Source organism: Pleurodeles waltl, chromosome 9 (assembly GCF_031143425.1).
Source record: "Pleurodeles waltl isolate 20211129_DDA chromosome 9, aPleWal1.hap1.20221129, whole genome shotgun sequence".
Taxonomy (NCBI): Eukaryota; Metazoa; Chordata; class Amphibia; order Caudata; family Salamandridae; genus Pleurodeles; species Pleurodeles waltl.
This window is the reverse complement of record NC_090448.1, coordinates 29,601,289-29,623,876: the sequence shown is the minus strand read 5'-3', so window position 1 is coordinate 29,623,876 and position 22,588 is coordinate 29,601,289. Positions and strand designations below refer to the sequence as shown.

At 45.5% G+C, this 22,588-nt stretch overlaps 1 protein-coding gene across 1 annotated transcript in view; it reads right to left on the bottom strand.

Annotated features, from left to right (window-relative positions):
• Nucleotides 1-22,588, bottom strand: part of LOC138258883 (G-protein coupled receptor 22-like) — a 734,602-nt gene that overhangs the window by 297,892 nt on the left and 414,122 nt on the right. The gene's annotated exons all lie outside the window — the stretch shown is intronic.

The following is a 22,588-nucleotide window of genomic DNA, read 5'->3' as shown; positions in this document are numbered from 1 at the left end:
CTTCTTTAGGTCAAACCTTCTAGACAGCGCATGGAGGTCTTCTGATGGCCACTGAGACCAACAGCAGTTCAGTCTAGCCACAGGCTCAAAAGACTTTAAGATGCAAGTTTAATCGGGTTACAGTTGCGTGATTGTTTAATAGTAGGGCACCTTCTCCACCATCACCATTATTCACATTTCAGTATTGTATGACATATTGATCAGGTCACATTGCTTGATCCCTACTTCTCAGTGGCTCTTCAGGAGGTGACATCTATGCATTTATCCACATGCTCTAATTTTGCAGTGAAGATTCTTGACATGTCGTTCCAGAGGGAGGCGGGGAGCTGAGTCTAGGGTCACGAGAAAATGATGGTTTTCTTCCGTACCAATCAGCGTTGAAAGATGGATGTTCTCTGGTTCCCTTAATTGGCTCTGAACTTCAAGATTGGTAACACATTGAAACCGGCACCTGGCCCGCGCTTGTGACAAATGACTAGTTCCGTCAAACAATGCATAATGGGGAAAAATGCCTCAATTTCTCGAATGCAGCAAAAAATATATATATCTTTACTGAGTTTAGACAGCAGTGGCTGAGGCTCCTGCCTCCTCTTTTCAGTTGCCCTGGAGCGTGCGCGGCGAATGGTAAAATGATATCGATTTACAGAGAGATGGATCACTGCCTCACTCTGAATCATGAATCACTAGGAGAGGCTCAGAGAGTTAATAGCAACCCTACCTGAGGAGCAGCGTACAGCAGAACAGCGCTGATCATCTGCGCGCGGGCAGCTGGGGAGAGTAGCACTTAATGGGCGCAGTATGCGTCATTGATGTGAAGGTTGTGCCATCATTTATGGTTGTTCAGCATTGGGAAGCAAGTTTCTGATTATATTGTTAGCCATATAGCTCCTCAACTAGCCAATACTATTGTCTGAATTGCCAGCTTGGCTAGGACCGGGTGTGACATGTCAGGCATGCATCTACTTTGGGGGTGGTAGTCCGGGTGTGACATGTCAGGCATGCATCCACTCTAGGAGTAGGGGACTGGATGTGACATGTCAGGCATGCATCTACCTTGGGGGTGGTAGTCTGGGTGTGATATGTCAGGCATGCACCTACTCTAGAGGTAGGGGACTGGATGTGACATGTCAGGCATGCATCTACTTTGGGGGTGGTAGTCCGGGTGTGACATGTCAGGCATGCATCTACCTTGGGGGTGGTAGTCTGGGTGTGATATGTCAGGCATGCATCTACTCTAGGGGTGGTGGTCCAGGTGTGACATGTCAGCCATGCACCTACTCTAGAGGTAGGGGACTGGATGTCACATGTCAGGCATGCCTCTAGTCTGGTGTTGGGGCCAAATTGACAGAGGGAAGCCTCTGTGGAGTGGTAGAGTCTGTGCATCATGCATGCTCCATTGCCCTGGCCCTGGCTATGCAGAGACTTTGCAGAAGGGTCTTCTTCAAAGGGGGCACCAACACCTTAATGAGCCCCACCAACCCCAACCATCAGCTCAATCTCACTTGGTTTTGCTCTAGTTCATCATCACTCAGGATAACTCAGAAGTACACAAACTGTTGACTGAGATGGGGTGTGGGGTTCTGATAGGTTGAGTTGTACATGGATAAGCTTTACTCCCCCAGCATGTCTGTGAAAGTCAAACTCATTTACTGTAATACCTTGGGGTGCTCTAGAGTGTACATAAGGAAGTGCTGTTGGAGGTAAGGTCTTCGTTGTTGGAAATAAGATCTTCCCCATTGGAAGTATGGGCTTTCCATTGGAAGTGAGGTCTTCATCTCTGGAAGTTAGATCTTTGCTGTTGGAAGTATGGTCTTTGTTGTTGGAAGTAAGGTATTAGCCGTTGGAAGTAGGAACTTCATAGTTGGAAGTAAGATCTTCACCGTTGGAAGTAAGATCTTTGCCATTGGAAGTATGGTCTTTGCCATTGGTAGTAAGGTCCTATCGTTGGACGTAAGACTTTTCCTGTTGGAAGTACGGTCTTTCCATTGGAAGTAAGGTCTTCATCGCTTGAAGTTAGATCTTCACTGTTGGAAGTATGGTCTTTCCATTGTAACAAAGTTCTTCATTGCTGGAATTTAGATCTTTGACGCTGGAAGTAAGATCTTTGCCATTGGAAGTATGGTCTTTGCCATTGGTAATAAGGTCTTCATCATTGGAAGTAAGATATTTGCCATTGGAAGTCTGGTCTTTGCCATTGGTAGTAAGGTCTTCATCGTAGGAAGTAAGACCTTCGTCGTTGGAAGACTTTTGCTGTTGGAAGTATGGTGTTTTCATTGGAATTAAGGTCTTCATCGCTTGAAGTTAGATCTTCGACATTGGAAGTATGGTCCTTCCATTGGAATTAAGGTCTTCATGGCTTTAAGTTAGATCTTCGCTGTTGGAAGTATTGTCCTGCCATTGGAAATAAGTTCTTCATCAATGAAAGTAAGATTTTTGCTATTGGAAGTTAGGTCTACACCATCTGCCCAGTCACAGTGAGAAATTTTGAGAATAAGGTCAATGCCTAAACCTCTCAGCCCGCACTAATATTTATAGGAAGACTCTTCTGAAAAACATATTTTCTTTGTTAGAAGTTTTTTCGGCTGACATCACAACGTCATGATGTTGCTGAGTTTGTCATCTTCACAGCCCTTTGCCTGCAGGAATGTAATTTCATTTAAATGTGTCTACTGAAAACAAAGCAATGCCGAGACACAACTGGCTTTGCTTTCTGTGGTTAAACCAGCTCAAGACTTTCTATAAATGCTGTCGGCAGTTACTGCCATCCATTGCGTTGTCACTGAGAAAAACAAAAAGTGATGGCAGGAAATCTTGCTTGTGTCCTCACACAGAGGGACCATGTGTTAATAGCTCAGGTTGGACAGTCTTTTCTTGGGCTTGACCAAGATTGAGCTGCATATACCTGGTTCTTGTCTGTGGTGGCACAGTGAGCAACAAAACATTGGAGTGGAATGCTGCACACAGTAATTACCAATGGCTGAAATTAAATTAAGTCCTGCATCAATGACTTTTTGTTTTTCTCAGTGAGTCACCCTGCATGCCTTAGGTATCCCAAGACATGGGTCTTGTAACTAACCATGACACAGAACTAAAAATGCTTCTCACTGATGAGGGCGTATAAGGCTGAAGCATGCCTGTGGTTCCATGTATTCTTGTATGGAGGGAACTTGGCATTGGTTTAATACTCTTTTAGACTAACAGTTTGTGCTGGATTTTGCATTTGCCGTGGTTTATTTCCATAGGCTTGATCCTTTCCTGCAGTGGCACAGAAAGAACATGGTGAAACTGGAATGCTTTCCTGAATAATTGCAAGTGGCTGGAATTAAGGCAAGTATTCCACATATTACTGTCTGCCTCGGGGATCCATTGGGTTCTAGGCAACGCTGACATTTATTTTAAAGGACGAAACACTTTGATACATCTTACCTCAAAGCCCATTTACTCTTTCCATGTTGGTAGAAACTTGGGTTAAAAGCAAGCCTGAATGTATAATAGCAAACATCTCCAATGACAGTGGCAATACATAAGTGTCAACAAACATTAATTGTGCTTTATAGCAAGAATACATTTTCTCTGTCAGCATCTACATGAGAAGAGCCCAACATTGGTCCAAGATGGCTGGATCCGTGGCACATTTTCAGCATAACCACTGACAATGTAAGGGCCGCTGCTATTCAATGCTTGTGAAACCATCTTATGTGGAAATCTTGAAAGTCTGGTATGGATTCAACCCTCAACTTTGGACCCTGCTGGTCTACATATCACAGAGAGAGTCCATGAAGCCCCTCATCAAGGGAATTGAAACCACAATTCCACCAAGGAGCAATAGCTGTGATATGCACCTTTCTTCTAGGGTCACACAAACCAACTTTCAAGCTACAATGATCTCAAGAAACATCTTGGAAAGGCACTCCCCCTTCTTGAAGCATAGTCTCGTTGGCGAATAATGTACACTTCTCAAATACTCCACAATTTACAGACAATTCTTCCTGCTTGAGGACAGTCAATGTGGTGCAATGGACATCATTTGATGTCAAGGATCTGGATGAAATTTTAAGGTCAACAAAGGTCAAGGATTGGCAAATGCCAAACCATGTAGTAGTTTATTTTTGCCAGGATGACTCCATATCCTTGGACACATATGCTGTCCCCACCATCATCCCCCCCTCTTACCACACCCACAGTCAGAACAAGACTGTAAGACATGGGTGGCTGCAATCCTTGTGTAAAAGCCTTTCTCTAATTTCCTTACTACAGTTGAGTTGTGACATATGGAGTCACCGGTAATATAGGAATGACGCAGCTGTTCGACTGTAGAAAGTTATTACAGTTGGGTTTTGACATCACAGGGCCAACTCCCAGAGCTAGCAGCCAGAGTGCAATGAAAGTCACGGAGCATCACTGCAGATGCAGTTTAAACAAGGAAAACAGGGACTCGCTTTTCCTTCTTCTGATGGGTTTCTCTAAAAAGAAAAAGTGATGAGCAAAAAAGAGATATTTATGGCAACATGTTTAGTTTTTTCATGCTATAGGTCCTTACACCACAGACTGAATCTCTGTATTTCTCTTCACAATTTCAGCTACAGCATTGTTAAACTGATTTACATTACTCTGAATTGAATATCTTCTTTCAAAAAATACTAAATTCTTTTTGGTGTGTTTCGAAGTACAGATTTTGCTTTTAAATTCTTGTCTGCAATGGACATAAAAGAGAAAGACACCAAGGATTTAAGAAGTTTGTGGAAAGGGTGATGGTGTGGCCTTGTATTATAAGGAATAAAATACCCCCAGCGGTACATTAAAAGTATATTGCAAGTCTATATGAGTCCAAAGTCTTATAAAGGAGCTCGTTCTGCAGTCTAAGCCGCTTGCAATATCCCTTTAATATACTGCGGGGGATACTGTATCCCATATATAATAACATTCACCATTGTGACGGGTCAACACCGTTTTTGCCAATATCTCATTCTTGGAAGCTCCTGCAAGTGATCATCAGCGTCTCTCAGAACTGAGGTCCACCTTCAATAACAAAGTCCTGTCAAGTTCGCGTAGAAGCTGCTGCGTGACTCTACGGACCGCCCCGCCGCGGACTCGATATCGACCGCTGTTTCTGCGGTCGGTCCCGGAGGCGCTGATATATGGTCTTAATATCACAAAATCTTAAAAAATGTTTGATCTGAAAGAACAGTGTTATTATTTCCATCCGTTATTTTGATTGCAAGTGTTTGTCAAGGGAATTAAATAATCCCAACCGCCCTCCCTGGAAAGCTGATTCACAGACTCAAAAAAAATCCACCTTTTGGGTTTATTGCAAATGTTATTGATAGCTGGCCATTAGAACTGTCAGCTAGTGATACTGGGATGTTAGAGTGGGATAAACCATGCCTATTTGTCTTGATAGGTGGAGGGAATTACTTACTGTCAGCTCATTAGCATTAATATTTCAATATTTAATGCACCTATTAAGCCTGCACGAACTGCGTCATCGTCAGCCAGGAAGCTGGTGCGCGGAAGACATTTTAATTTACTGGTTCAGGTCATGGCGGGATTTTTTGTGGAAATGCTGGAGTCCTGCAGGAGGTCTTGTGACAATAATACCAGCAGATTGCCTTATTCCCACATTAGTAAATTCAAGAGTTACCTACATATTGTGGGAACAGAAGCTACTATTAGCTAACACAGTGGTACGTTTTCTGGACCTTGCAGCCTAAATAATTTGGGCTTTGGCACAACTGGCACGGTATTCAAATAAGGTATGATTGTCTTGATATTACCGGTAAAGGGGTGTGCAGTATTCCCCCATATCGGTATTACCACTGTGGCCAAGATGTACAATACATTTGTGCTGTTGTAAACAGCCCTATTAGCTGAATCGGGACATTTCCGTTCGCAAAATGCGTTTTGGTATGTATGAAACCCAATTTGTGATTCAGTAACATGTTACCAAACCACAATTTAGAATTACGATTACATACCGCCTCGGTATTTGAAAAGGGGTGTGTTTAGGGCGTCCCTTCCAAATACCAAATCAGATTGGGCTGTATGAATGTTTTCTGACCTGAAATGCGGTTGCAAAACATTCGCAATTTACTATCAACTTAAAGTTGATGGTAACCCATTTGCAAATGGAAAGAGGTCTCCAGGGGACCTGTTCCCCTTTGAGAATGTTTACAAAATATTTTTTAATAGGCAGGGGTCCCATGGACCAGTGTCTACACTTAAAAAAATAATAATGAAACTTTATTCTTAAACACATCCTGTTTTCCTTTAAGGAAAATGGGCTACATTTAAAAAATGGTGCTATATTTAAAAGCAATCTCAGACGTGGTGGTCTGCTGACCCCAGCAGGCCACCATCCCTGTAATGGCAGCAAAACCTTATAGTAGGAGGCTGGACTGGCTTGTAGTGAGTACCAAGGGGTACTTGCACCTTGCACCAGGCCCAGTTATCCCTTATTAGTGTATAGGGTGTCTAGCAGCTTAGGCTGATAGATAATGGTAGCTTAGCAGAGCAGCTTAGGCTGAACTAGGAGACGTGTGAAGCTACTACAGTACCACTTAGTGTCATATGCACAATATCATAAGAAAACACAATACACAGTTATACTAAAAATAAAGGTACTTTATTTTTATGACAATATGCCAAAGTATCTTAGAGTGTACCCTCAGTGAGAGGATAGGAAATATACACAAGATATATATACACAATAGCAAAAATATGCAGTATAGTCTTAGAAAACAGTGCAAACAATGTATAGTTACAATAGGATGCAATGGGGACACATAGGGATAGGGGCAACACAAACCATATACTCCAAAAGTAGAATGCGAACCACGAATGGACCCCAAACCTATGTGACCTTGTAGAGGGTCGCTGGGACTATTAGAAAATAGTGAGAGTTAGAAAAATAACCCTCCCCAAGACCCTGAAAAGTGAGTGCAAAGTGCACTAAAGTTCCCCTAAGGACAAAGAAGTCGTGTTAGAGGAATAATGCAGGAAAGACACAAACCAACAATGCAACAACGATGGATTTCCAATCTAGGGTACCTGTGGAACAAGGGGACCAAGTCCAAAAGTCACAAGCAAGTCGGAGATGGGCATATGCCCAGGAAATGCCAGCTGTGGGTGCAAAGAAGCTTCTACTGGACAGAAGAAGCTGAGGTTTCTGCAGGAACGAAAAGGGCTAGAGACTTCCCTTTTGGTGGACGGATCCCCCTCGCAGTGGAGAGTCGAGCAGAAGTGTTTTCCCTCCGAAAGAATGCCAACAAGCCTTGCTAGCTGCAAATCGTGCGGTTAGCGTTTTTGGACGCTGCTGTGGTCCAAAAGGGACCAGGAGGTCGCAAATTAGACCAGGAGGTAGAGGGGACATCGAGCAAGACAAGGAGCCCTCTTAGCAGCAGGTAACACCCAGAGAAGTGCCAGAAACAGGCACTACAAGGATGCGTGAAATGGTGCTCACCCGAAGTTACACAAAGGAGTCCCACGTCGCCGGAGACCAACTTAGAAAGTCGTGCAATGCAGGTTAGAGTGCGTGGACCCAGGCTTGGCTGTGCACAAAGGATTTCCGCCGGAAGTGCACGGAGGCCGGAGTAGCTGCAAAAGTCGCTGTTCCCAGCAATGCAGTCTAGCAAGGTGAGGCAAGGACTTAACCTCCACCAAACTTGGACTGAAGAGTCACTGGACTGTGGGGGTCACTTGGACAGAGTTGCTGGATTCGAGGGACCTCGCTCGTCGTGCTGAGAGGAGACCCAAGGGACCGGTAATGCAGCTTTTTGGTGCCTGCGGTTGCAGGGGGAAGATTCCGTCGACCCACGGGAGATTTCTTCGGAGCTTCTAGAGCAGAGAGGAGGCAGACTACCCCCACAGCATGCACCACCAGGAAAACAGTCGAGAAGGCAGCAGGATCAGCGTTACAGAGTTGCAGTAGTCGTCTTTGCTACTATGTTGCAGGTTTGCAGGCTTCCAGCGCGGTCAGCAGTCGATTCCTTGGCAGAAGGTGAAGAGAGAGATGCAGAGGAACTCGGATGAGCTCTTGCATTCGTTATCTAAAGTTTCCCCAGAGACAGAGACCCTAAATAGCCAGAAAAGAGGGTTTGGCTACCTAGGAGAGAGGATAGGCTACTAACACCTGAAGGAGCCTATCAGAAGGAGTCTCTGACGTCACCTGGTGGCACTGGCCACTCAGAGCGGTCCAGTGTGCCAGCAGCACCTCTGTTTCCAAGATGGCAGAGGTCTGGAGCACACTGGAGGAGCTCTGGACACCTCCCACGGGAGGTGCAGGTCAGGGGAGTGGTCACTCCCCTTTCCTTTGTCCAGTTTCACGCCAGAGCAGGGCTAAGGGGTCCCCTGAACCGGTGTAGACTGGCTTATGCAGAATTGGGCACATCTGTGCCCAAGAAAGCATTTCCAGAGGCTGGGGGAGGCTACTCCTCCCCTGCCTTCACACCATTTTCCAAAGGGAGAGGGTGTAACACCCTCTCTCAGAGGAAGTCCTTTGTTCTGCCATCCTGGGCCAGGCCTGGCTGGACCCCAGGAGGGCAGATGCCTGTCTGAGGGGTTGGCAGCAGCAGCAGCTGCAGTGAAACCCCAGGAAGGGCAGTTTGGCAGTACCAGGGTCTGTGCTACAGACCACTGGGATCATGGGATTGTGCCAACTATGCCAGGATGGCATAGAGGGGGCAATTCCATGATCATAGACATGTTACATGGCCATATTCGGAGTTACCATTGTGAAGCTACATATAGGTAGTGACCTATATGTAGTGCACGCGTGTAATGGTGTCCCCGCACTCACAAAGTCCGGGGAATTGGCCCTGAACAATGTGGGGGCACCTTGGCTAGTGCCAGGGTGCCCTCACACTAAGTAACTTTGCACCTAACCTTTACCAGGTAAAGGTTAGACATATAGGTGATTTATAAGTTACTTAAGTGCAGTGTAAAAATGGCTGTGAAATAACGTGGACGTAATTTCACTCAGGCTGCAGTGGCAGGCCGGTGTAAGAATTGTCAGAGCTCCCTATGGGTGGCAAAAGAAATGCTGCAGCCCATAGGGATCTCCTGGAACCCCAATACCCTGGGTCCCTCAGTACCATATACTAAGGACTTATAAGGGTGTTCCAGTAAGCCAATGTAAATTGGTAAAATTAGTCACTAGCCTGTTAGTGACAATTTTGAAAGAAATGAGGGAGCATAGCCACTGAGGTTCTGATTAGCAGAGCCTCAGTGAGACAGTTAGGCACCACACAGGGAACACATACATATAGGCCACAAACTTATGAGCACTGGGGTCCTGACTAGCAGGGTCCCAGTGACACATAACAAACATACTGAAAACATAGGGTTTTCACTATGAGCACTGGGCCCTGGCTAGCAGGATCCCAATGAGACAGTGAAAACACCCTGACATATACTCACAAACAGGCCAAAAGTGGGGGTAACAAGGCTAGAAAGAGGCTACTTTCTCACACAACCCCCCCCCAAATGAAGGACAATAAGGCTAACCTTGGCCAGTTGAGACTTTATTGTCTAAGTGGTGATAAGTAGAGAGTAGCTCTGCAATAGACTGGTTACTCCCTTTATCATCCACTATATGGTTACTTCCCAGCGGGGATGTAAACCACCCTGTTTGAAGTTTTTTAGCTAAGCAACAATGTGAAGATGTATTTTCAGAGTTTCTATCAGTAAGTTTTAGTTTAGAGCAGTGGGAATTGTCCACTGAACCTATTTGTAATGATGGAAATGCCAGACAGGGATGCTGTCTCAGTAAAGCCATAGCTGGGCAAAACTTTGTCCATATGGCTGGAAGAGAGAACAGGGATGCTGTTTCTCTTGAGTTGGAGCAGGCCAGGGATGCTGTCCTATGAGCTCCACACTAGGGCAGGGATGCTGTCCTAAGTGTTGTGAGGCAGTGCAGAGTTTCTGCACTAAAGTTTCTCTGGGAGGGTTGGAGGGATGCTCCATGTTAACTAAAATGGTGCTCTTTTTCTCACCAATGTTAGTTATCCCACAGAGAGGTACTTCTACCTCAGGGAGTCCAGCTTTGCCAGCTGATGATTCCCTTGGAACAGGTGCCACCCCAGGAGAGGTTTCTCCCACCACAGGAATGGTATCCTGAATGGTAGGGTGGTAAGGGGATACTGTGATACCCTTTTTACCTGTTGATGGAGAGGGATCCTGAGTTTTCAGGCCTTCTCTCCTTTGCTTTTTCATTTCAGTAGAAATGAGAGGGAACAATTCCTCAGGGATGCCCAGCATGGCTGCATGGGCATAAAACTCTACATCAGCCCAACCTGAGGCCTCTAGGTCATTACCTAAGAGACAGTCTACAGGTAAGCTAGGTGATACCACCACCTGCTTAGGGCCAGTAACTCCACCCCAACTAAACTGAATTATAGCTAAGGGAAGAAACTTAGTGGAGTTATGGACATCAATAATTTTATACGGTTGTCCAATGATGTGTTGTTCAGGAGCCACTAGGTTTTCAGTCACCAAAGTGATACTGGCACCTGTGTCCCTGTAGGCCAAGGTCTCAACACCATTTATTGAAACTGTCTGCCTGTACTTATCCATTGTAAGGGGACAAGCAGCCAGTGTGGCAAGGCCAATGCCACTAGGTGTGACAGAAACTGTCTTGGGACTGACTACCCCAGTTTCTACTATGGACCCATAAGTGAACCCAACTACACCCTTAACTTGACTGTTGCCAGCAGTCCCACCACTAGTACCACTACTGCTAGGGGCACTAGAGCTTGATGTATTAGTGGTGGTAGGCTCAGGGGGTTTACCTGGACAGGACTTATCCCCTGGCCTATGGCCTCTATTTTTACACACAAAGCACCAAGGCTTTTTAAATTGTGTAGGTTGAGAAGAAGAGGAAGAATTTGTTTTATCCCCACCCCCTGAAGAGTGTTTAAGATTTGAAGTGGGATCTTTGGTTTTACCCTTATCCCCATGCTTATCTTGAGATTTTTCACCATCTTTCTTCTGATTGCCATCTTTGTCACTTCCTGTATGAACTTTTCTGTTCACCCTTGTTCTGACCCATTTGTCTGCCTTCTTTCCCAATTCTTGGGGAGAGGTCAGATCAGAGTCCACCAAGTACTGGTGCAACAAATCAGACACACAATTATTAAGAATATGCTCTCTCAGGATCAAGTTATACAGGCTGTCATAATCAGTAACTTTACTGCCATGTAACCACCCCTCCAAGGCCTTCACTGAATGGTCAATGAAATCAACCTAGTCTTGTGAAGACTCCTTTTTGGTCTCTCTGAACTTTATCCTGTATTGTTCAGTGGTTAAGCCATAACCATCCAGGAGTGCATTCTTAAGAACTGTAAAATTATTGGCATCACTTTCTTTCACAGTAAGGAGCCTATCCCTACCTTTTCCACTAAATGATAGCCATAGGATAGCAGCCCACTGCCTTTGAGGGACATCCTGTACAACACAGGCCCTCTCAAGTGCAGCAAACCACTTGTTAATGTCATCCCCCTCCTTATAAGGGGGAACTATCTTATGCAGATTCCTGGAATCATGCTCTTTTGCAGGATGACTATGGGGAATACTGCTGCTGCCACCATGGGTTTCTAAACCCAGTTTCTGTCTCTCCTTCTCTACTTCTAAAGTCTGTCTATCCAAATCCAGCTGTTGCTTCTTGAGCTTCAGTCTGGTTTGTTCCACTCTCAATCTATTGAGCTCCCTTTCTAACAATCTGTCATCAGGGTGGGTGGGAGGGACATTTCTAGATACAGAGGTATGATGGGAATGAGCAGAAGGAGACCTGTCCCTTACAGAGGGCACCCTAACAGCTTGGCTAACAGAAACATCAGTACCACTGTGGTGTGAATAAATGCTTTTGCTATGATGTGAGACAACACTATTTGTATGGTGTGGCTCTTCATCATTACCAACTATGCTAGACTGTCTAGTAATGGGCAGGCTTGGAAGTTTCTTTCCTGAATCTTTTCCTGGGGGAGTCCCTGGATCAGATTGGGAACCATTAGCTACTTTTTCAACAGATGGGGCACTTCTTGCCTTATCTTGTTCTCTAAGCATGTTAAGTAACAATTCCAAGGAAGGATTCTTCCCTACACTCAAACCTCTCTCTATGCAGAGACTCCTTGCTCCTTTCCAGCTAAGGTGATCATATGCAAGTTTGGACAGATCAACATTTTGGCCTGTGCCAGACATTTTTAGAGAGAGTTAAAGTGATAGAAAAAGAGAAAAAAGTTTGTCAGAGTTTTTAGAGAGACAGAGAAAAAAACTTTTAAAACTTTTTAGAACATTTTAGAAAGTTAGAAGTACTTTTCAGCACTTAGAAAAGAGTGAAAAGAGGAAATGCAAAACTTTTTGGCTATGTGTATATACACTGAACTTGTTTTGTATATTTTTCTCTTATGAAAAGTACAATGACAAGAGTGGTAAGTAGTCTCAAGCACTTATCCCACCACTGCACAACCAATGTAGGAGGCTGGACTGGCTTGTAGTGAGTACCAAGGGGTACTTGCACCTTGCACCAGGCCCAGTTATCCCTTATTAGTGTATAGGGTGTCTAGCAGCTTAGGCTGATAGATAATGGTAGCTTAGCAGAGCAGCTTAGGCTGAACTAGGAGACGTGTGAAGCTACTACAGTACCACTTAGTGTCATATGCACAATATCATAAGAAAACACAATACACAGTTATACTAAAAATAAAGGTACTTTATTTTTATGACAATATGCCAAAGTATCTTAGAGTGTACCTTCAGTGAGAGGATAGGAAATATACACAAGATATATATACACAATAGCAAAAATATGCAGTATAGTCTTAGAAAACAGTGCAAACAATGTATAGTTACAATAGGATGCAATGGGGACACATAGGGATAGGGGCAACACAAACCATATACTCCAAAAGTGGAATGCGAACCACGAATGGACCCCAAACCTATGTGACCTTGTAGAGGGTCGCTGGGACTATTAGAAAATAGTGAGAGTTAGAAAAATAACCCTCCCCAAGACCCTGAAAAGTGAGTGCAAAGTGCACTAAAGTTCCCCTAAGTACAAAGAAGTCGTGTTAGAGGAATAATGCAGGAAAGACACAAACCAACAATGCAACAACGATGGATTTCCAATCTAGGGTACCTGTGGAACAAGGGGACCAAGTCCAAAAGTCACAAGCAAGTCGGAGATGGGCATATGCCCAGGAAATGCCAGCTGTGGGTGCAAAGAAGCTTCTACTGGACAGAAGAAGCTGAGGTTTCTGCAGGAACAAAAAAGGCTAGAGACTTCCCCTTTGGTGGACTGATCCCTCTGACCGTGGAGAGTCGTGCAGACGTGTTTTCCCGCCAAAAGAATGGCAACAAACCTTGCTACCTGCAAATTGTGCAGTTAGCGTTTTTGGACGCTGCTGTGGCCCAGGAGGGACCAGGAGGTCGCAAATTAGACCAGGAGGTAGAGGGGACGTCGAGCAAGACAAGGAGCCCTCTTAGCAGCAGGTAGCACCCAGAGAAGTGCCAGAAACAGGCACTACAAGGGTGCGTGAAATGGTGCTCACCCGAAGTTACACAAAGGAGTCCCACGTCGCCGGAGACCAACTTAGAAAGTCGTGCAATGCAGGTTAGAGTGCCGTGGACCCAGGCTTGGCTGTGCACAAAGGATTTCCGCCGGAAGTGCACGGAGGCCGGAGTAGCTGCAAAAGTCGCGGTTCCCAGCAATGCAGTCTAGCGAGGTGAGGCAAGGACTTACCTCCACCAAACCTGGACTGAAGAGTCACTGGACTGTGGGGGTCACTTGGACAGAGTTGCTGGATTCGAGGGACCTCCCTCATCGTGCTGAGAGGAGACCCAAGGGACCGGTAATGCAGCTTTTTGGTGCCTGCGGTTGCAGGGGGAAGATTCCGTCGACCCACGGGAGATTTCTTCGGAGCTTCTAGTGCAGAGAGGAGGCAGACTACCCCCACAGCATGCACCACCAGGAAAACAGTCGAGAAGGCGGCAGGATCAGCGTTACAGAGTTGCAGTAGTCGTCTTTGCTACTATGTTGCAGGTTTGCAGGCTTCCAGCGCGGTCAGCAGTCGATTCCTTGGCAGAAGGTGAAGAGAGAGATGCAGAGGAACTCAGATGAGCTCTTGCATTCGTTATCTAAAGTTTCCCCAGAGACAGAGACCCTAAATAGCCAGAAAAGAGGGTTTGGCTACCTAGGAGAGAGGATAGGCTACTAACACCTGAAAGAGCCTATCAGAAGGAGTCTCTGACGTCACCTGGTGGCACTGGCCACTCAGAGCAGTCCAGTGTGCCAGCAGCACCTCTGTTTCCAAGATGGCAGAGGTCTGGAGCACACTGGAGGAGCTCTGGACACCTCCCAGGGGAAGTGCAGGTCAGGGGAGTGGTCACTCCCCTTTCCTTTGTCCATTTTCGCGCCAGAGCAGGGCTAAGGGGTCCCCTGAACCGGTGTAGACTGGCTTATGCAGAATTGGGCACATCTGTGCCCAAGAAAGCATTTCCAGAGGCTGGGGGAGGCTACTCCTCCCCTGCCTTCACACCATTTTCCAAAGGGAGAGGGTGTAACACCCTCTCTCAGAGAAAGTCCTTTGTTCTGCCATCCTGGGCCAGGCCTGGCTGGACCCCAGGAGGGCAGATGCCTGTCCGAGGGGTTGGCAGCAGCAGCAGCTGCAGTGAAACCCCAGGAAGGGCAGTTTGGCAGTACCAGGGTCTGTGCTACAGACCACTGGGATCATGGGATTGTGCCAACTATGCCAGGATGGCATAGAGGGGGCAATTCCATGATCATAGACATGTTACATGGCCATATTCGGAGTTACCATTGTGAAGCTACATATAGGTAGTGACCTATATGTAGTGCACGCGTGTAATGGTGTCCCCGCACTCACAAAGTCCGGGGAATTGGCCCTGAACAATGTGGGGGCACCTTGGCTAGTGCCAGGGTGCCCTCACACTAAGTAACTTTGCATCTAACCTTTACCAGGTAAAGGTTAGACATATAGGTGACTTATAAGTTACTTAAGTGCAGTGTAAAATGGCTGTGAAATAACGTGGACGTTATTTCACTCAGGCTGCAGTGGCAGGCCTGTGTAAGAATTGTCAGATCTCCCTATGGGTGGCAAAAGAAATGCTGCAGCCCATAGGGATCTCCTGGAACCCCAATACTCTGGGTACCTCAGTGCCATATACTAGGGAATTATATGGGTGTTCCAGTAAGCCAATGTAAATTGGTAAAATTGGTCACTAGCCTGTTAGTGACAATTTGAAAGAAGTGAGAGAGCATAACCACTGAGCTTCTGGTTAGCAGAGCCTCAGTGAGACAGTTAGGCACCACACAGGTAACACATACATATAGGCCACAAACTTATGAGCACTGGGGTCCTGACTAGCAGGGTCCCAGTGACACATAACAAACATACTGAAAACATAGGGTGTTCACTATGAGCACTGGGCCCTGGCTAGCAGGATCCCAGTGAGACAGTGAAAACACCCCGACATACACTCACAAACAGGCCAAAAGTGGGGGTAACAAGGCTAGAAAGAGGCTACTTTCTCACACTTATGGATCACAAATAGCGACCCACCACATTAATATTCATGAGAAAGGTATATTTCCACTACCAATCCCTAATGGGCCACTTATCACTTCAGTGAATTTGTAATAACAATTACCAAGTAGCGATTCATAGAAAAAATTGCTATTTGGTCATCTCAGTTACCAATCTTCGTACATCTAGCCCTTGATTCTGAATCGTTGGGGAGCCCTCAGAGAGCTGCAGTAAATTTGTGCCCGAATTGGGATTTCTGATGCAATTGTATCCAGCCCCTAAATTGGGCGTGCCTTGACTGACAAGTTAAAATCAGATTTCTGCTGCTGGCACTTGAAACCATAATATCAAAGACAAGTGAATGGAGTTCTGTTTAAGCTGCTGTAAGGCAGGGTTTGAGAGCTTGCCACCCCTGGTAACGCAGAAGCGATTTCTACCTCAAACCAATCACACAGGAAGCGTGTTAAGGTGGCATCATTTTAACAGTAAATATCAAAGCACATGGTAGTTTCAGCTCTACTACCTTAACAAACACAAAAGGTTTATTTCACTACACATGTACAATTTATTCCTGAAATACCAAGCCTGTTGCCCTGACACAAACCAGGCTACCACATCTGAATGCTTATCTAAGCCATTTTTAGGTCTCGCCTGCAAAAGAGCTCTTCGCTGTTTGTAGAGGAGATTCTAGGGGACATCACCAAAAACTTACAATGAGTTTAGAGCCCGTCCACTGCTTAACATTAGCAGGTTTTGTTGCAGGAGCGGCTCGCTGCAAGTAGAAGGGGCGGGGCGGCACGCGGGGGAGGGGGTGGGGGTTGGGAATTAAAATAAAATTAAAACAGAAAAAGCACAGGTACATTTTCCAGGGTAAATCTACAGATCAGGCTTTAGGAGATGTTTTGTTTTGTCTCCTCCGGCATTCCAAATGTTGCACAAAAACTCAGGCCTTGGCATACAAAGGCTTTTCTGGCACTGGGTGTGGGGCCGGCAGCTGTACTCTCTCAGCTGGCATTTAAGGAGGAAGATGTAATTACCAAGACTGAAAAGGACCTCTCTCCTCTTCTAAAGACCCATGAATCTGCTGTTAGAGTTACTGCAGGGGTCCAAATGGCTGGAGCATGTGTCAGTTCTGAGTCCTGTGGAAAGTAAATTAGGCCTTGGCAAACATTTTCATGTAATCTTTCTTATTATTTCAAATTCCTGTTCAGACTTTCCTGATTAAAAGGTACTTGAAAAATAAACCTTCCCATTTATAATGAATGAAAACATTTAATTCAGTGGGAAGTTTTGAGATTCCTTAAGATATGTGCTTTATTTGTCTCCAGTATTTTAAAAGTATTTTAGTTTTTTCTTTTACTATTTTGAACAATGTTTTACAAAGAAGCAATGTCAAAGCCAATAGCTTGATACTCCCGTTATCAAGGTGACTTCACTGGCTGTGCAAATTCTTGAGTTAGTTAGGTGAACCACATCCTAAAAAAATGTGGGTCAGGAGTGACACTTTCACATTTTGTACCTTCTCTAAAGAGTGCACAGAAAAAGCAGTTCACACTTGTGAAAACATGACACACTGATAGACTTTAATGCAGATTAATGCTGCCCTCCTGTGACTCACTTGAGTGGCTGGAACACTGACTGCTAAGGTATCTCTTATTACTGCAGCTGGGAGCACCAAATCGGTGGGTCAGGAGAGACGGGCTCGCCGCTCTGCTGCTGCTGCCACCTTGGCACCCTTAGAAGGTGGTTGGTCATGAGAAAAGATCAGGCATCTATCTCACTCCACATTGAGGCCTGTAGATGACTCACCAGTCACTTGAACCCACGTGCACTACTGACAGATGTGTTCTGCTTAAAGGGGAAGCTTGCAAAGCCCTTACCAGTGTGAAACAACTTGTGGCTCAGGAAAGCTTTTGGTGCTCCTGTTCAAAGCAGAGGCTGGGTTCTGGGTGGTAGTCTCCTCCACAACACCACCACATCCACTCCAGCTCTTAATATCTCCTGTTCAAAGCAGAGGCTGAGGTCTGGGTGATGGTGTCCTCCACAACACCACCACATCCACTCCAGCTCTTGGTGGCTCCTGTTCAAAGCAGAGGCTGAGTTCTGGGTGATGGTGTCCTCCACAACACCACCACATCCACTCCAGCTCTTGGTGGCTCCTGTTCAAAGCAGAGGCTGAGTTCACCACCACATCCACTCCAGCTCTTGGTGGCTCCTGTTCAAAGCAGAGGCTGAGTTCTGGGTGATGGTCTCCTCCACAACACCATCACATCCACTCCAGCTCTTGGTGGCTCCTGTTCAAAGCAGAGGCTGAGTTCTGGGTGGTAGTCTCCTCCACAACACCACCACATCCACTCCAGCTCTTGGTGGCTCCTGTTCAAAGCAGAGGCTGAGTTCTGGGTGGTAGTCTCCTCCACAACACCACCACATCCACTCCAGCTCTTGATGGCTCCTGTTCAAAGCGAGGACTGAGTTCTGGGAGATGGTCTCCTCCACAACACCACCACATCCACCCCAGTGGCATCCCTGGTTCCACACCAGCTGCACGACATTCATGACAGTTCTCATTAGAAGCGGTGGCACACGTCATCTTGCACTTCCTCTTTAAGACCCGCCCACAAATGGGGGAAGTGGTTGGAGGCCAAAGCGAGACAGATGGGTGGAGCCCTCCTGTATGGATAGTCTACAGTGTTTGTAAACATGCATTACTGATGACCATGTGTAGGCTCTCACTTGTACATGCCCTGTGTGTGATGGAAGTCTGCCCTGCTGGTACCTGTGCTGTACATGCCCTGTGAACCTTGCCTTGGTAATGCACGCGAGGGAGCGCTTTGCAGCAGAGTTATTAAATTAAAGTTAATAGAACACAAGACATACAAGAAAAATTAAATTACAAAGGCAAGCAATACAAATAAAAATGAGAAAGAAGGGGAGTTTAAAAGGGGGACTACACGCGTGAGTGGAAGAGGATTTACATAGATCATATAATGCACATTGCCGTTCATCTTTACTTGTTTAATAATAAGAAACTCTTTCACAGTTACAGAGAGGTACAGATTGGGTAAAAACACTATTAGGTTTGTTGGTCAGTGAATGACAGGCAAAATGTCTACCTACAAAAAATTCAGGTGCTCATTCTGACTTCGGTGGAAACTGAACCGCCACACCGGCGGTAGTGCAGACCGCCAAATAACGAGTGTGGCGGTTTGGCCTGTGCCAAACCGCCATATTCCCGTTGCTACCGCCAGGGCGGCTGGACCCGCCGGGCCAGAGACGAGCATCTCCGACCCTGAGGGCCACCCCGGTATTCCGAGTCCCCGTTCCACAAGGGATTCCGTGCCAGGAGCACCGCCGCGAAATCCCTGGCTGAAAGGCTACCGGCAACAGGAATTTGCATTCCTGTTGCCGGTAGATGACTCCCCCCCCCCCCCACTCTCAGTAGTGAACCTCCTACTCCCCTAGTAGAGACTCCCCACCCCCTGATCCCCATACTGAACCCCGCCCCGCCAAATACACATGCGAACACCCTGACACATACACACACTCACAACACCCTTACACACATGCGCACACACTCACATCACCACAATTACACACAGACACACACACGCACATACAAACACTCCCCTCCCGCCCCCCATGCATTACACGCATACACACACTCACACACACCCATTCACACACCCCATCCCCCTCCCCTTGCGGAGGACAATTACTTCGTCCGACGAGGTGCTCCTCCCCGAGGGGACAGGACCCGGCTCTCCCACCACAAGCCCCGCACCACCATCAGGAAACCACCAGGCCGTATTACAGGTGTAGAATGGCTGGCGGAGTCCTTTTGGTGGGGTGTGGCCGGCGGTGGGCTCGCCTCTGCACCGACGACCACCAGCACGAATACTGGAGGATTTCCCCCCAGATTGAGGTGGAAGTCCTTCAGTACTCGGAATTTGGCAGTCGGAGGACCGCAGTCCTCTGGCGTCTGCGACTTAAGCAGTCTCACCAGAAGACCGCCGGAATGAGCACCTCAGTCACCATATCAACTACCAATATATTGACAAAGTAAAGACATGTGAGTAAATTCAGATTTACTATTCTTAACTCAAGAAGAGATTTAGGACCTGGTTTAGAGTTTACCGGAGCGTTACTCTGTCACAACGGTGACGGATAGCCCGTTTGCTATAATCTAAGCCTCATAATATCCTATGGGATTTAGAATTTGGCGGCCGAGATATCTGTTGCGGTTGTGACAGAGTAACGCCTCCTCCAAAGTCTAAATCAGGCCCTTGATATTTTGAACTGTTAATATTAAATGCCACAGTAGTCCAGTCAAAATATCTACCTGCCAACCCATTGCATCCACAGTACCAACTCCCAGGATATTGGCATGGTAAGTATATACAGGGAAGTATAGATTTACAATTCCTAACTCCATATCTACTTACTTTTATGGTGTAGAGTTGGCTGATAGTTGCACGGTGACAACTGTAGTTAAACATGGGAAGTCTTCTGAGAACATTTCCATATGTCCTTTAAAAAACGTTGGACAGGATCTGCGCCACACAGAGATTTATGTGCAAACATCCTTCTATACTGAACAATACAGTGCTCTGCAAGGTCACGCTCCCTTTTGTTTTTTCACTATAACACAGAGGTGGGTATCCATTTGGCATCCTAAAGGCTTATGGTTTGTTTCATAGTCAGTTGCCTATTTAATACTAATAAAAAAAAGTAAACATTTTTTGTCCTAGCTGCTACATTTGAGTGTGGTATGCACATAGTCTTAGCAGAGAGTGCTAGTGGGGGTCAGGCCTCCTTCCTTCTGAAGTGGCTTGCTGCAAACCCTGAAACTGGTTAAATAAGCTCTGTTTGACAGCACAGGGAAGGGGATGAACATGAGTGATGAACAGAGGGTACCAACTTATGTAACACACAAGCACACACAAGGACAAATGACACGACGCATGGCAAGTGTGAATATTGAGTGACCGACTCATTAATAAATAAATAAACCCATTTATAATTAATGAAAACATTTAATTCAGTGGACATTTTTGAGATACCTTAAGATATAAGTTTTATTTTTCTCCAGTATTTTAAGAAGAATTGTATTTCTTTTTTTTTTTGTGCTTTAAACAATGGTTTACAAACAAGCAACGTGCAAGCCAATAGCTTGGTACTCTCATTAAAAAGGTGACTTTACTGGCTTTGCGAATTCTTGAGTTACTTCAAAATATCTATTTGCCATTTGTAATTGTAATTGTATTGATATAGCACTTACTATGTCTGAGAAGGTGTTGGAGTGCTTTTTGGCGAGTAGCACGCTACTCCAGGACTCAAAAGGATTAGTGGTGGATTAGTATTGGGAAATATAAATTCTTAATTTGAGCGATGGACATTCGAGTCTTTTTGTTGGATTGAACAGGATAGAGGAGGGATAGAATAGGGAAGGGTCTAAAAAATGTTAGTTGGGCGATCATACTAGTAGGATGAGGTTTGGGTTGAGTAAAAGGAGAGATACATGAGGGAAGAATTTAGTAGGGATGTTTGGGAGATCATAGCAGTAAGATGAGGTTTTGGGCGAGTAAAAGGAGAGACGGCGGAGGGAAGAGTCTTTAGAAAGGGATTAGGGAGATCTCAGTAGTAAAATGAGGTTTGGGCTCCTCTTTTAATATGTTTGAAATAACAGCTGCATTTACGAAAAAAAAATATCTCCATCAGTTGAAATTGAAACCGTTTCTAATAAGGTTATTCCATCATTTGCATGCACGCTTTTTAATCTGGATAATTTGTAGTCTACGCAGTTTATTCGAGGAGACACTTCCTGGCGCCTAATCCAGACATCGCTCACAATTAGCTGAAGCAGAAGCTATGAAATCCTGTCAGTCTGGTGATATTTTTTATCAGCTAGCTTGCAGGCATATTGATCAAAATGTTTACTTACTTTTCTGTAACCCAATTTTCCAACAAGTGCCCAGAGGACTCATTTTCCCCCATTTTTTACTTGTGACACTTATTTGCGCTTGTCTCTCACCACCCTGGAAAAATGCACCCCTTTACCCTCCCTTAAATGGCTCCCCTATTTCATCAAAGTGGACAATGCAGTCGCTAAACCCTCCTAATGTACAGGAGTAGCCACCGCGGGGGGACCCTGGCCCTTACACGATGCGGCGTTTTTCCAGGTATGAGTCTCTGCCGTAGACAATCAGCCAGACGAGGATAAAGGCCACATCTATGAAGGGTCAGATGTACGAAAAAAGTGGTTTGCGATTTTCCAATAGTGAATTTTTGCGATTTTCTATTAGGAAATCGCAAACTGTGTACTACAGTGACTCAGACACCGTTTGTGATTCCCAAATATGTCGCAAGGGACTGTCTCATTAATGTTCATGAGGAAGGTCTCAGTTAGCGACCCATTGCCACAATCACAGGGGTGGTGGACTGCTGGGGTCAGCAGACCATCATGTCTGTGATTGCTTTTAAATAAAGCCATTTTATCTGTAATGCAGCCCTAAAAGGAAAATGGGATGCATTACAAAAACAAAAATGAAAAGTCTCTACAGAGTTGGTAAAATATGAATGTTTTGTGACCGCATTCTGGTCGCAAAACATTAATACATACCGGTGCTATTTCCTATTTGGAAGGGAGGCCCGCAACACGCCCCTTCCTAATACCGAATCGCAAAGCAAAATGTTATTTGGTAACAAGTTACTGAGTCATATGTTGCCTTTAGTACATAGGAAAAAGCAGTTTTCCGGTCACAAGGTGATTGCAGCCAGAAAAATGCTTCGTACATCTGGCCCGAAATTCTACTTTTACATTTCCTAAATAGCCAATCCTGAGAAATTGCTAGTTAGGAAATGCAAAATGGAATGTAAAACAATAAAGATTTCCTAATAGCGATTCTTACAGAGATTCTGTAAGAATCGCTATTTAGGAAATGCTAAGACATTCGTACTTATGGGCCTAAACGGTACAAATGTTTTTGCATTTGCAATTTCCTAAGAGGAAATTGCAGATTAGGACATGTAAAACTAAAGGTGCTTATAGGCCT